The 15,562-nt window shown below is 43.3% G+C and overlaps 8 pseudogenes; all 8 read right to left on the minus strand.

Moving 5' to 3' along the window:
• Positions 1-1,515: 1,515 nt before the first annotated feature.
• LOC130285831 (U2 spliceosomal RNA) lies at positions 1,516-1,779 on the minus strand (annotated as a pseudogene).
• A 1,464-nt stretch (positions 1,780-3,243) lies between these two features.
• On the minus strand, positions 3,244-3,507 carry LOC130289078 (U2 spliceosomal RNA; annotated as a pseudogene).
• Positions 3,508-4,964: 1,457 nt separating this feature from the next.
• Positions 4,965-5,228, minus strand: LOC130285832 (U2 spliceosomal RNA; annotated as a pseudogene).
• A 1,906-nt stretch (positions 5,229-7,134) lies between these two features.
• On the minus strand, positions 7,135-7,400 carry LOC130288740 (U2 spliceosomal RNA; annotated as a pseudogene).
• A 1,464-nt stretch (positions 7,401-8,864) lies between these two features.
• LOC130289079 (U2 spliceosomal RNA) lies at positions 8,865-9,128 on the minus strand (annotated as a pseudogene).
• A 1,464-nt stretch (positions 9,129-10,592) lies between these two features.
• Positions 10,593-10,856, minus strand: LOC130285833 (U2 spliceosomal RNA; annotated as a pseudogene).
• A 1,469-nt stretch (positions 10,857-12,325) lies between these two features.
• LOC130289349 (U2 spliceosomal RNA) lies at positions 12,326-12,590 on the minus strand (annotated as a pseudogene).
• Positions 12,591-14,058: 1,468 nt separating this feature from the next.
• On the minus strand, positions 14,059-14,325 carry LOC130287727 (U2 spliceosomal RNA; annotated as a pseudogene).
• Positions 14,326-15,562: the final 1,237 nt, after the last annotated feature.

Raw genomic sequence — 15,562 nt, forward strand, 5'->3', positions numbered from 1 at the left:
TATGCGAATATTCGCGAATATATGACGAATATTCGTCCATATATTCGCGAATATTCGCGAATTCGAATATGGCCTATGCCGCTCAACACTAATGAGCACTCACATTACTCATAGGAATGGAAGGAAGGCTGGCAGCCAACCAGCCTCCCATACACTTTCTGGGTGGGTGGCAGTCAGCCACCCATACATACATACAGCACAGGCTAAACCCACATCATCACTTAAAAAAAGGACAGGCGACCATTGCACTCTGATGGAGCATTTAGCAATGCAATCCATAGCCTGGCTTTTGCCTGAACCCCCATCACTCCTCCTCTTGCATATAAGACAATATTTCAGATCTGCATATGAAAACAACACGCCTACCTTTGTTGCACATAGCTGCCTGCCTGTCTCTAGTTACCCCACTGGCTGTAGCTGCGTCCCTTCCGACATGGAATAACACCAACTGTAACGATAAACTGAAAATTAACAGTATAAACCTGCATCATTTTGGACTCTGGTATTTGCTGAATCCGGGTGACCTGACAATCGATGGTGGTGCCGCTGGTGATTCTGGCCTTCTTGGAATCTGTTGGGCCTATGTGTTAGCTCACACATCACTTGGGTATCCATGGTAACTACCACAACATGGTCATCTGCAGTTTACATCTAGCCCGTGGCATTGAATGGCATTTTAAAAGTGCTAAGGTTCCTGGTGCAATAATCCTCCCATGAGGATCAGCCTCAACGGCTTTGTAGATTGCACTCATGTCAGCAACTCCATATACATTTTTTTTTCTTCATGCTTCTTTCTTCATCCTTTTTTCTTTCTGTCATTCAGACTTTCATTCATTCGATCTCTCTCACTCACTTGCTTTAACTCATTTGTTCTCACTCACTCACTCACTCAATCACTCACTCACTCATTCACTCTCACTCACTCTCACTCTCTCACTCACTCGCTCACTAAGTCAGTCTCTCTCTCTCTCTCTCTTTTTCTTTTTATATATATTTTTTTCCGTCTTCTTCTTCTTCTTCTTCAGACCCTGTCATAGCACTAATGCCTTTCCAATACCACCAGCAGATGGAGACACTCCATTGCAACATTGGTTGTGAGCAGCAGTTTCTAAAAACAAATGCCTCATGGCGGATTTCCCATCCATCAATGGATGGTAAATTTTGTTTTTATCATTCACTGACCACAGAAACCAATGCATGGTCAAGCAACAGCAATGACACACCCTTGTGTATAGGCATGAGACCCTCATGTCATTTAACAGGATTCAGCACCACCCACAAGACAGCTACCTGTCATGTCATGTCAAACCTGCACAGGTGTGCTAGATTATTATTATTTAGTTTTATTTTATTTTTTTACACCAATCAGTGTGCAAACATGGTCATTAAAACGCTAAATGAATAGACGTTCATAAACCAGTCAGTGCAACTCATCATTTTGGTCTCCAATTCTCAAACTCAAATTCTCACCCACGGAGGATTAAATGAGAATCTTTCTTGTTTAACACTGGAATGGGGTGGTGCACTGTTCACTACCCGAAGATACTGCCACATCGGGTCAATGCATAGGGCGACAGAAGCAAGCTTCCAAATCAGCTCCCTTTCTCAAAAATCCATTTAATTTATGGTCCCCAGATAGGGAACGTATGTATCAGTATGTGCTCACAAGTCACCCAAGTGCAAGTATTCACACAAAAAAAAACGTGCCTCAGGATGCGATCTGTCGCAAGATCCTTTCTTTTTTTACACTTGATCTAAGCCAAAAGGCCTAGAGGGGATAACCGGGAAAGGGGTGGACCCAACCATGTCCCCTTCATGAGCACTCACATTACTCATAGGAATGGAAGGAAGGCTGGCAGCCAACCAGCCTCCCATACACTTTCTGGGTGGGTGGCAGTCAGCCACCCATACATACATACAGCACAGGCTAAACCCACATCATCACTTAAAAAAAGGACAGGCGACCATTGCACTCTGATGGAGCATTTAGCAATGCAATCCATAGCCTGGCTTTTGCCTGAACCCCCATCACTCCTCCTCTTGCATATAAGACAATATTTCAGATCTGCATATGAAAACAACACGCCTACCTTTGTTGCACATAGCTGCCTGCCTGTCTCTAGTTACCCCACTGGCTGTAGCTGCGTCCCTTCCGACATGGAATAACACCAACTGTAACGATAAACTGAAAATTAACAGTATAAACCTGCATCATTTTGGACTCTGGTATTTGCTGAATCCGGGTGACCTGACAATCGATGGTGGTGCCGCTGGTGATTCTGGCCTTCTTGGAATCTGTTGGGCCTATGTGTTAGCTCACACATCACTTGGGTATCCATGGTAACTACCACAACATGGTCATCTGCAGTTTACATCTAGCCCGTGGCATTGAATGGCATTTTAAAAGTGCTAAGGGTCCTGGTGCAATAATCCTCCCATGAGGATCAGCCTCAACGGCTTTGTAGATTGCACTCATGTCAGCAACTCCATATACATTTTTTTTTCTTCATGCTTCTTTCTTCATCCTTTTTTCTTTCTGTCATTCAGACTTTCATTCATTCGATCTCTCTCACTCACTTGCTTTAACTCATTTGTTCTCACTCACTCACTCACTCACTCAATCACTCACTCACTCATTCACTCTCACTCACTCTCACTCTCTCACTCACTCGCTCACTAAGTCAGTCTCTCTCTCTCTCTCTCTTTTTCTTTTTATATATATTTTTTTCCGTCTTCTTCTTCTTCTTCTTCAGACCCTGTCATAGCACTAATGCCTTTCCAATACCACCAGCAGATGGAGACACTCCATTGCAACATTGGTTGTGAGCAGCAGTTTCTAAAAACAAATGCCTCATGGCGGATTTCCCATCCATCAATGGATGGTAAATTTTGTTTTTATCATTCACTGACCACAGAAACCAATGCATGGTCAAGCAACAGCAATGACACACCCTTGTGTATAGGCATGAGACCCTCATGTCATTTAACAGGATTCAGCACCACCCACAAGACAGCTACCTGTCATGTCATGTCAAACCTGCACAGGTGTGCTAGATTATTATTATTTAGTTTTATTTTATTTTTTTACACCAATCAGTGTGCAAACATGGTCATTAAAACGCTAAATGAATAGACGTTCATAAACCAGTCAGTGCAACTCATCATTTTGGTCTCCAATTCTCAAACTCAAATTCTCACCCACGGAGGATTAAATGAGAATCTTTCTTGTTTAACACTGGAATGCGGTGGTGCACTGTTCACTACCCGAAGATACTGCCACATCGGGTCAATGCATAGGGCGACAGAAGCAAGCTTCCAAATCAGCTCCCTTTCTCAAAAATCCATTTAATTTATGGTCCCCAGATAGGGAACGTATGTATCAGTATGTGCTCACAAGTCACCCAAGTGCAAGTATTCACACAAAAAAAAACGTGCCTCAGGATGCGATCTGTCGCAAGATCCTTTCTTTTTTTACACTTGATCTAAGCCAAAAGGCCTAGAGGGGATAACCGGGAAAGGGGTGGACCCAACCATGTCCCCTTCATGAGCACTCACATTACTCATAGGAATGGAAGGAAGGCTGGCAGCCAACCAGCCTCCCATACACTTTCTGGGTGGGTGGCAGTCAGCCACCCATACATACATACAGCACAGGCTAAACCCACATCATCACTTAAAAAAAGGACAGGCGACCATTGCACTCTGATGGAGCATTTAGCAATGCAATCCATAGCCTGGCTTTTGCCTGAACCCCCATCACTCCTCCTCTTGCATATAAGACAATATTTCAGATCTGCATATGAAAACAACACGCCTACCTTTGTTGCACATAGCTGCCTGCCTGTCTCTAGTTACCCCACTGGCTGTAGCTGCGTCCCTTCCGACATGGAATAACACCAACTGTAACGATAAACTGAAAATTAACAGTATAAACCTGCATCATTTTGGACTCTGGTATTTGCTGAATCCGGGTGACCTGACAATCGATGGTGGTGCCGCTGGTGATTCTGGCCTTCTTGGAATCTGTTGGGCCTATGTGTTAGCTCACACATCACTTGGGTATCCATGGTAACTACCACAACATGGTCATCTGCAGTTTACATCTAGCCCGTGGCATTGAATGGCATTTTAAAAGTGCTAAGGGTCCTGGTGCAATAATCCTCCCATGAGGATCAGCCTCAACGGCTTTGTAGATTGCACTCATGTCAGCAACTCCATATACATTTTTTTTTCTTCATGCTTCTTTCTTCATCCTTTTTTCTTTCTGTCATTCAGACTTTCATTCATTCGATCTCTCTCACTCACTTGCTTTAACTCATTTGTTCTCACTCACTCACTCACTCAATCACTCACTCACTCATTCACTCTCACTCACTCTCACTCTCTCACTCACTCGCTCACTAAGTCAGTCTCTCTCTCTCTCTCTCTTTTTCTTTTTATATATATTTTTTTCCGTCTTCTTCTTCTTCTTCAGACCCTGTCATAGCACTAATGCCTTTCCAATACCACCAGCAGATGGAGACACTCCATTGCAACATTGGTTGTGAGCAGCAGTTTCTAAAAACAAATGCCTCATGGCGGATTTCCCATCCATCAATGGATGGTAAATTTTGTTTTTATCATTCACTGACCACAGAAACCAATGCATGGTCAAGCAACAGCAATGACACACCCTTGTGTATAGGCATGAGACCCTCATGTCATTTAACAGGATTCAGCACCACCCACAAGACAGCTACCTGTCATGTCATGTCAAACCTGCACAGGTGTGCTAGATTATTAATATTTAGTTTTATTTTATTTTTTTACACCAATCAGTGTGCAAACATGGTCATTAAAACGCTAAATGAATAGACGTTCATAAACCAGTCAGTGCAACTCATCATTTTGGTCTCCAATTCTCAAACTCAAATTCTCACCCACGGAGGATTAAATGAGAATCTTTCTTGTTTAACACTGGAATGGGGTGGTGCACTGTTCACTACCCGAAGATACTGCCACATCGGGTCAATGCATAGGGCGACAGAAGCAAGCTTCCAAATCAGCTCCCTTTCTCAAAAATCCATTTAATTTATGGTCCCCAGATAGGGAACGTATGTATCAGTATGTGCTCACAAGTCACCCAAGTGCAAGTATTCACACAAAAAAAAACGTGCCTCAGGATGCGATCTGTCGCAAGATCCTTTCTTTTTTTACACTTGATCTAAGCCAAAAGGCCTAGAGGGGATAACCGGGAAAGGGGTGGACCCAACCATGTCCCCTTCATGAGCACTAGTGTTGCTTGCGAATATTCGCAATTCGAATATTATTCGCGAATATCGCATATTCGCGAATTCGCGAATTTCACGAATATAGCGCTATATATTCGTAATTATGAATATTCGTTTTTTTTTTTTTTTTTCTTCACAGTACACATCACAGTGATCATCCCTCTCTGCTCCCAGCTTGTGTGGTGTAAAGAAGGCTGTAATACTACTGTGTGAGACTGGCGTGCGAAAATTCGCATATGCGAAAATTAGCATATACTAATTTTCGCATATGCGAATTTCCACATATGCTAATTTTCGCATGCGCGTATTTTCGCATACGCGAAAATAAAACGAGGATATGACGAATATGCGAATATTCGCGAATATATGACGAATATTCGTCCATATATTCGCGAATATTCGCGAATTCGAATATGGCCTATGCCGCTCAACACTAATGAGCACTCACATTACTCATAGGAATGGAAGGAAGGCTGGCAGCCAACCAGCCTCCCATACACTTTCTGGGTGGGTGGCAGTCAGCCACCCATACATACATACAGCACAGGCTAAACCCACATCATCACTTAAAAAAAGGACAGGCGACCATTGCACTCTGATGGAGCATTTAGCAATGCAATCCATAGCCTGGCTTTTGCCTGAACCCCCATCACTCCTCCTCTTGCATATAAGACAATATTTCAGATCTGCATATGAAAACAACACGCCTACCTTTGTTGCACATAGCTGCCTGCCTGTCTCTAGTTACCCCACTGGCTGTAGCTGCGTCCCTTCCGACATGGAATAACACCAACTGTAACGATAAACTGAAAATTAACAGTATAAACCTGCATCATTTTGGACTCTGGTATTTGCTGAATCCGGGTGACCTGACAATCGATGGTGGTGCCGCTGGTGATTCTGGCCTTCTTGGAATCTGTTGGGCCTATGTGTTAGCTCACACATCACTTGGGTATCCATGGTAACTACCACAACATGGTCATCTGCAGTTTACATCTAGCCCGTGGCATTGAATGGCATTTTAAAAGTGCTAAGGGTCCTGGTGCAATAATCCTCCCATGAGGATCAGCCTCAACGGCTTTGTAGATTGCACTCATGTCAGCAACTCCATATACATTTTTTTTTCTTCATGCTTCTTTCTTCATCCTTTTTTCTTTCTGTCATTCAGACTTTCATTCATTCGATCTCTCTCACTCACTTGCTTTAACTCATTTGTTCTCACTCACTCACTCACTCACTCAATCACTCACTCACTCATTCACTCTCACTCACTCTCACTCTCTCACTCACTCGCTCACTAAGTCAGTCTCTCTCTCTCTCTCTCTTTTTCTTTTTATATATATTTTTTTCCGTCTTCTTCTTCTTCTTCTTCAGACCCTGTCATAGCACTAATGCCTTTCCAATACCACCAGCAGATGGAGACACTCCATTGCAACATTGGTTGTGAGCAGCAGTTTCTAAAAACAAATGCCTCATGGCGGATTTCCCATCCATCAATGGATGGTAAATTTTGTTTTTATCATTCACTGACCACAGAAACCAATGCATGGTCAAGCAACAGCAATGACACACCCTTGTGTATAGGCATGAGACCCTCATGTCATTTAACAGGATTCAGCACCACCCACAAGACAGCTACCTGTCATGTCATGTCAAACCTGCACAGGTGTGCTAGATTATTATTATTTAGTTTTATTTTATTTTTTTACACCAATCAGTGTGCAAACATGGTCATTAAAACGCTAAATGAATAGACGTTCATAAACCAGTCAGTGCAACTCATCATTTTGGTCTCCAATTCTCAAACTCAAATTCTCACCCACGGAGGATTAAATGAGAATCTTTCTTGTTTAACACTGGAATGGGGTGGTGCACTGTTCACTACCCGAAGATACTGCCACATCGGGTCAATGCATAGGGCGACAGAAGCAAGCTTCCAAATCAGCTCCCTTTCTCAAAAATCCATTTAATTTATGGTCCCCAGATAGGGAACGTATGTATCAGTATGTGCTCACAAGTCACCCAAGTGCAAGTATTCACACAAAAAAAAAAACGTGCCTCAGGATGCGATCTGTCGCAAGATCCTTTCTTTTTTTACACTTGATCTAAGCCAAAAGGCCTAGAGGGAATAACCGGGAAAGGGGTGGACCCAACCATGTCCCCTTCATGAGCACTCACATTACTCATAGGAATGGAAGGAAGGCTGGCAGCCAACCAGCCTCCCATACACTTTCTGGGTGGGTGGCAGTCAGCCACCCATACATACATACAGCACAGGCTAAACCCACATCATCACTTAAAAAAAGGACAAGCGACCATTGCACTCTGATGGAGCATTTAGCAATGCAATCCATAGCCTGGCTTTTGCCTGAACCCCCATCACTCCTCCTCTTGCATATAAGACAATATTTCAGATCTGCATATGAAAACAACACGCCTACCTTTGTTGCACATAGCTGCCTGCCTGTCTCTAGTTACCCCACTGGCTGTAGCTGCGTCCCTTCCGACATGGAATAACACCAACTGTAACGATAAACTGAAAATTAACAGTATAAACCTGCATCATTTTGGACTCTGGTATTTGCTGAATCCGGGTGACCTGACAATCGATGGTGGTGCCGCTGGTGATTCTGGCCTTCTTGGAATCTGTTGGGCCTATGTGTTAGCTCACACATCACTTGGGTATCCATGGTAACTACCACAACATGGTCATCTGCAGTTTACATCTAGCCCGTGGCATTGAATGGCATTTTAAAAGTGCTAAGGGTCCTGGTGCAATAATCCTCCCATGAGGATCAGCCTCAACGGCTTTGTAGATTGCACTCATGTCAGCAACTCCATATACATTTTTTTTTCTTCATGCTTCTTTCTTCATCCTTTTTTCTTTCTGTCATTCAGACTTTCATTCATTCGATCTCTCTCACTCACTTGCTTTAACTCATTTGTTCTCACTCACTCACTCACTCACTCAATCACTCACTCACTCATTCACTCTCACTCACTCTCACTCTCTCACTCACTCGCTCACTAAGTCAGTCTCTCTCTCTCTCTCTCTTTTTCTTTTTATATATATTTTTTTCCGTCTTCTTCTTCTTCTTCTTCAGACCCTGTCATAGCACTAATGCCTTTCCAATACCACCAGCAGATGGAGACACTCCATTGCAACATTGGTTGTGAGCAGCAGTTTCTAAAAACAAATGCCTCATGGCGGATTTCCCATCCATCAATGGATGGTAAATTTTGTTTTTATCATTCACTGACCACAGAAACCAATGCATGGTCAAGCAACAGCAATGACACACCCTTGTGTATAGGCATGAGACCCTCATGTCATTTAACAGGATTCAGCACCACCCACAAGACAGCTACCTGTCATGTCATGTCAAACCTGCACAGGTGTGCTAGATTATTATTATTTAGTTTTATTTTATTTTTTTACACCAATCAGTGTGCAAACATGGTCATTAAAACGCTAAATGAATAGACGTTCATAAACCAGTCAGTGCAACTCATCATTTTGGTCTCCAATTCTCAAACTCAAATTCTCACCCACGGAGGATTAAATGAGAATCTTTCTTGTTTAACACTGGAATGCGGTGGTGCACTGTTCACTACCCGAAGATACTGCCACATCGGGTCAATGCATAGGGCGACAGAAGCAAGCTTCCAAATCAGCTCCCTTTCTCAAAAATCCATTTAATTTATGGTCCCCAGATAGGGAACGTATGTATCAGTATGTGCTCACAAGTCACCCAAGTGCAAGTATTCACACAAAAAAAAACGTGCCTCAGGATGCGATCTGTCGCAAGATCCTTTCTTTTTTTACACTTGATCTAAGCCAAAAGGCCTAGAGGGGATAACCGGGAAAGGGGTGGACCCAACCATGTCCCCTTCATGAGCACTCACATTACTCATAGGAATGGAAGGAAGGCTGGCAGCCAACCAGCCTCCCATACACTTTCTGGGTGGGTGGCAGTCAGCCACCCATACATACATACAGCACAGGCTAAACCCACATCATCACTTAAAAAAAGGACAGGCGACCATTGCACTCTGATGGAGCATTTAGCAATGCAATCCATAGCCTGGCTTTTGCCTGAACCCCCATCACTCCTCCTCTTGCATATAAGACAATATTTCAGATCTGCATATGAAAACAACACGCCTACCTTTGTTGCACATAGCTGCCTGCCTGTCTCTAGTTACCCCACTGGCTGTAGCTGCGTCCCTTCCGACATGGAATAACACCAACTGTAACGATAAACTGAAAATTAACAGTATAAACCTGCATCATTTTGGACTCTGGTATTTGCTGAATCCGGGTGACCTGACAATCGATGGTGGTGCCGCTGGTGATTCTGGCCTTCTTGGAATCTGTTGGGCCTATGTGTTAGCTCACACATCACTTGGGTATCCATGGTAACTACCACAACATGGTCATCTGCAGTTTACATCTAGCCCGTGGCATTGAATGGCATTTTAAAAGTGCTAAGGGTCCTGGTGCAATAATCCTCCCATGAGGATCAGCCTCAACGGCTTTGTAGATTGCACTCATGTCAGCAACTCCATATACATTTTTTTTTCTTCATGCTTCTTTCTTCATCCTTTTTTCTTTCTGTCATTCAGACTTTCATTCATTCGATCTCTCTCACTCACTTGCTTTAACTCATTTGTTCTCACTCACTCACTCACTCACTCAATCACTCACTCACTCATTCACTCTCACTCACTCTCACTCTCTCACTCACTCGCTCACTAAGTCAGTCTCTCTCTCTCTCTCTCTTTTTCTTTTTATATATATTTTTTTCCGTCTTCTTCTTCTTCTTCTTCAGACCCTGTCATAGCACTAATGCCTTTCCAATACCACCAGCAGATGGAGACACTCCATTGCAACATTGGTTGTGAGCAGCAGTTTCTAAAAACAAATGCCTCATGGCGGATTTCCCATCCATCAATGGATGGTAAATTTTGTTTTTATCATTCACTGACCACAGAAACCAATGCATGGTCAAGCAACAGCAATGACACACCCTTGTGTATAGGCATGAGACCCTCATGTCATTTAACAGGATTCAGCACCACCCACAAGACAGCTACCTGTCATGTCATGTCAAACCTGCACAGGTGTGCTAGATTATTATTATTTAGTTTTATTTTATTTTTTTACACCAATCAGTGTGCAAACATGGTCATTAAAACGCTAAATGAATAGACGTTCATAAACCAGTCAGTGCAACTCATCATTTTGGTCTCCAATTCTCAAACTCAAATTCTCACCCACGGAGGATTAAATGAGAATCTTTCTTGTTTAACACTGGAATGGGGTGGTGCACTGTTCACTACCCGAAGATACTGCCACATCGGGTCAATGCATAGGGCGACAGAAGCAAGCTTCCAAATCAGCTCCCTTTCTCAAAAATCCATTTAATTTATGGTCCCCAGATAGGGAACGTATGTATCAGTATGTGCTCACAAGTCACCCAAGTGCAAGTATTCACACAAAAAAAAACGTGCCTCAGGATGCGATCTGTCGCAAGATCCTTTCTTTTTTTACACTTGATCTAAGCCAAAAGGCCTAGAGGGGATAACCGGGAAAGGGGTGGACCCAACCATGTCCCCTTCATGAGCACTCACATTACTCATAGGAATGGAAGGAAGGCTGGCAGCCAACCAGCCTCCCATACACTTTCTGGGTGGGTGGCAGTCAGCCACCCATACATACATACAGCACAGGCTAAACCCACATCATCACTTAAAAAAAGGACAGGCGACCATTGCACTCTGATGGAGCATTTAGCAATGCAATCCATAGCCTGGCTTTTGCCTGAACCCCCATCACTCCTCCTCTTGCATATAAGACAATATTTCAGATCTGCATATGAAAACAACACGCCTACCTTTGTTGCACATAGCTGCCTGCCTGTCTCTAGTTACCCCACTGGCTGTAGCTGCGTCCCTTCCGACATGGAATAACACCAACTGTAACGATAAACTGAAAATTAACAGTATAAACCTGCATCATTTTGGACTCTGGTATTTGCTGAATCCGGGTGACCTGACAATCGATGGTGGTGCCGCTGGTGATTCTGGCCTTCTTGGAATCTGTTGGGCCTATGTGTTAGCTCACACATCACTTGGGTATCCATGGTAACTACCACAACATGGTCATCTGCAGTTTACATCTAGCCCGTGGCATTGAATGGCATTTTAAAAGTGCTAAGGGTCCTGGTGCAATAATCCTCCCATGAGGATCAGCCTCAACGGCGTGTGTAGATTGCACTCATGTCAGCAACTCCATATACATGTTTTTTTTCTTCATGCTTCTTTCTTCATCCTTTTTTCTTTCTGTCATTCAGACTTTCATTCATTCGATCTCTCTCACTCACTTGCTTTAAACTCATTTGTTCTCACTCACTCACTCACTCAATCACTCACTCACTCATTCACTCTCACTCACTCTCAACTCTCTCACTCACTCGCTCACTAAGTCAGTCTCTCTCTCTCTCTCTCTTTTTCTTTTTATATATATTTTTTTTCCGTCTTCTTCTTCTTCTTCTCCAGACCCTGTCATAGCACTAATGCCTTTCAATAACCACCAGCAGATGGAGACACTCCATTGCAACATTGGTTGTGAGCAGCAGTTTCTAAAAAACAAATGCCTCATGGCGGATTTCCCATCCATCAATGGATGGTAAATTTTGTTTTTATCATTCACCTGACCACAGAAAACCAATGCATGGTCAAGCAACAGCAATGACACACCCTTGTGTATAGGCATGAGACCCTCATGTCATTTAACAGGATTCAGCACCACCCACAAGATAGCTACCTGTCATGTCATGTCAAACCTGCACAGGTGTGCTAGATTATTATTATATTAGTTTTATTTTATTTTTTTACACCAATCAGTGTGCAAACATGGTCATTAAAACGCTAAATGAATAGACGTTCATAAACCAGTCAGTGCAACTCATCATTTTGGTCTCCAATTCTCAAACTCAAATTCTCACCCACGGAGGATTAAATGAGAATCTTTCTTGTTTAACACTGGAATGGGGTGGTGCACTGTTCACTACCCGAAGATACTGCCACATCGGGTCAATGCATAGGGTGACAGAAGCAAGCTTCCAAATCAGCTCCCTTTCTCAAAAATCCATTTAATTTATGGTCCCCAGATAGGGAACGTATGTATCAGTATGTGCTCACAAGTCACCCAAGTGCAAGTATTCACACAAAAAAAAAACGTGCCTCAGGATGCGATCTGTCGCAAGATCCTTTCTTTTTTTACACTTGATCTAAGCCAAAAGGCCTAGAGGGGATAACCGGGAAAGGGGTGGACCCAACCATGTCCCCTTCATGAGCACTCACATTACTCATAGGAATGGAAGGAAGGCTGGCAGCCAACCAGCCTCCCATACACTTTCTGGGTGGGTGGCAGTCAGCCACCCATACATACATACAGCACAGGCTAAACCCACATCATCACTTAAAAAAAGGACAGGCGACCATTGCACTCTGATGGAGCATTTAGCAATGCAATCCATAGCCTGGCTTTTGCCTGAACCCCCATCACTCCTCCTCTTGCATATAAGACAATATTTCAGATCTGCATATGAAAACAACACGCCTACCTTTGTTGCACATAGCTGCCTGCCTGTCTCTAGTTACCCCACTGGCTGTAGCTGCGTCCCTTCCGACATGGAATAACACCAACTGTAACGATAAACTGAAAATTAACAGTATAAACCTGCATCATTTTGGACTCTGGTATTTGCTGAATCCGGGTGACCTGACAATCGATGGTGGTGCCGCTGGTGATTCTGGCCTTCTTGGAATCTGTTGGGCCTATGTGTTAGCTCACACATCACTTGGGTATCCATGGTAACTACCACAACATGGTCATCTGCAGTTTACATCTAGCCCGTGGCATTGAATGGCATTTTAAAAGTGCTAAGGGTCCTGGTGCAATAATCCTCCCATGAGGATCAGCCTCAACGGCTTTGTAGATTGCACTCATGTCAGCAACTCCATATACATTTTTTTTTCTTCATGCTTCTTTCTTCATCCTTTTTTCTTTCTGTCATTCAGACTTTCATTCATTCGATCTCTCTCACTCACTTGCTTTAACTCATTTGTTCTCACTCACTCACTCACTCACTCACTCAATCACTCACTCACTCATTCACTCTCACTCACTCTCACTCTCTCACTCACTCGCTCACTAAGTCAGTCTCTCTCTCTCTCTCTCTTTTTCTTTTTATATATATTTTTTTCCGTCTTCTTCTTCTTCTTCTTCAGACCCTGTCATAGCACTAATGCCTTTCCAATACCACCAGCAGATGGAGACACTCCATTGCAACATTGGTTGTGAGCAGCAGTTTCTAAAAACAAATGCCTCATGGCGGATTTCCCATCCATCAATGGATGGTAAATTTTGTTTTTATCATTCACTGACCACAGAAACCAATGCATGGTCAAGCAACAGCAATGACACACCCTTGTGTATAGGCATGAGACCCTCATGTCATTTAACAGGATTCAGCACCACCCACAAGACAGCTACCTGTCATGTCATGTCAAACCTGCACAGGTGTGCTAGATTATTATTATTTAGTTTTATTTTATTTTTTTACACCAATCAGTGTGCAAACATGGTCATTAAAACGCTAAATGAATAGACGTTCATAAACCAGTCAGTGCAACTCATCATTTTGGTCTCCAATTCTCAAACTCAAATTCTCACCCACGGAGGATTAAATGAGAATCTTTCTTGTTTAACACTGGAATGGGGTGGTGCACTGTTCACTACCCGAAGATACTGCCACATCGGGTCAATGCATAGGGCAACAGAAGCAAGCTTCCAAATCAGCTCCCTTTCTCAAAAATTCATTTAATTTATGGTCCCCAGATAGGGAACGTATGTATCAGTATGTGCTCACAAGTCACCCAAGTGCAAGTATTCACACACAAAAAAAAAACGTGCCTCAGGATGCGATCTGTCGCAAGATCCTTTCTTTTTTTACACTTGATCTAAGCCAAAAGGCCTAGAGGGGATAACCGGGAAAGGGGTGGACCCAACCATGTCCCCTTCATGAGCACTCACATTACTCATAGGAATGGAAGGAAGGCTGGCAGCCAACCAGCCTCCCATACACTTTCTGGGTGGGTGGCAGTCAGCCACCCATACATACATACAGCACAGGCTAAACCCACATCATCACTTAAAAAAAGGACAGGCGACCATTGCACTCTGATGGAGCATTTAGCAATGCAATCCATAGCCTGGCTTTTGCCTGAACCCCCATCACTCCTCCTCTTGCATATAAGACAATATTTCAGATCTGCATATGAAAACAACACGCCTACCTTTGTTGCACATAGCTGCCTGCCTGTCTCTAGTTACCCCACTGGCTGTAGCTGCGTCCCTTCCGACATGGAATAACACCAACTGTAACGATAAACTGAAAATTAACAGTATAAACCTGCATCATTTTGGACTCTGGTATTTGCTGAATCCGGGTGACCTGACAATCGATGGTGGTGCCGCTGGTGATTCTGGCCTTCTTGGAATCTGTTGGGCCTATGTGTTAGCTCACACATCACTTGGGTATCCATGGTAACTACCACAACATGGTCATCTGCAGTTTACATCTAGCCCGTGGCATTGAATGGCATTTTAAAAGTGCTAAGGGTCCTGGTGCAATAATCCTCCCATGAGGATCAGCCTCAACGGCTTTGTAGATTGCACTCATGTCAGCAACTCCATATACATTTTTTTTTCTTCATGCTTCTTTCTTCATTCTTTTTTCTTTCTGTCATTCAGACTTTCATTCATTCGATCTCTCTCACTCACTTGCTTTAACTCATTTGTTCTCACTCACTCACTCACTCAATCACTCACTCACTCATTCACTCTCACTCACTCTCACTCTCTCACTCACTCGCTCACTAAGTCAGTCTCTCTCTCTCTCTCTCTTTTTCTTTTTATATATATTTTTTTCCGTCTTCTTCTTCTTCTTCTTCAGACCCTGTCATAGCACTAATGCCTTTCCAATACCACCAGCAGATGGAGACACTCCATTGCAACATTGGTTGTGAGCAGCAGTTTCTAAAAACAAATGCCTCATGGCGGATTTCCCATCCATCAATGGATGGTAAATTTTGTTTTTATCATTCACTGACCACAGAAACCAATGCATGGTCAAGCAACAGCAATGACACACCCTTGTGTATAGGCATGAGACCCTCATGTCATTTAACAGGATTCAGCACCACCCACAAGACAGCTACCT

This window comes from Hyla sarda, chromosome 8, assembly GCF_029499605.1.
Source record: "Hyla sarda isolate aHylSar1 chromosome 8, aHylSar1.hap1, whole genome shotgun sequence".
NCBI classification, from domain to species: domain Eukaryota; kingdom Metazoa; phylum Chordata; class Amphibia; order Anura; family Hylidae; genus Hyla; species Hyla sarda.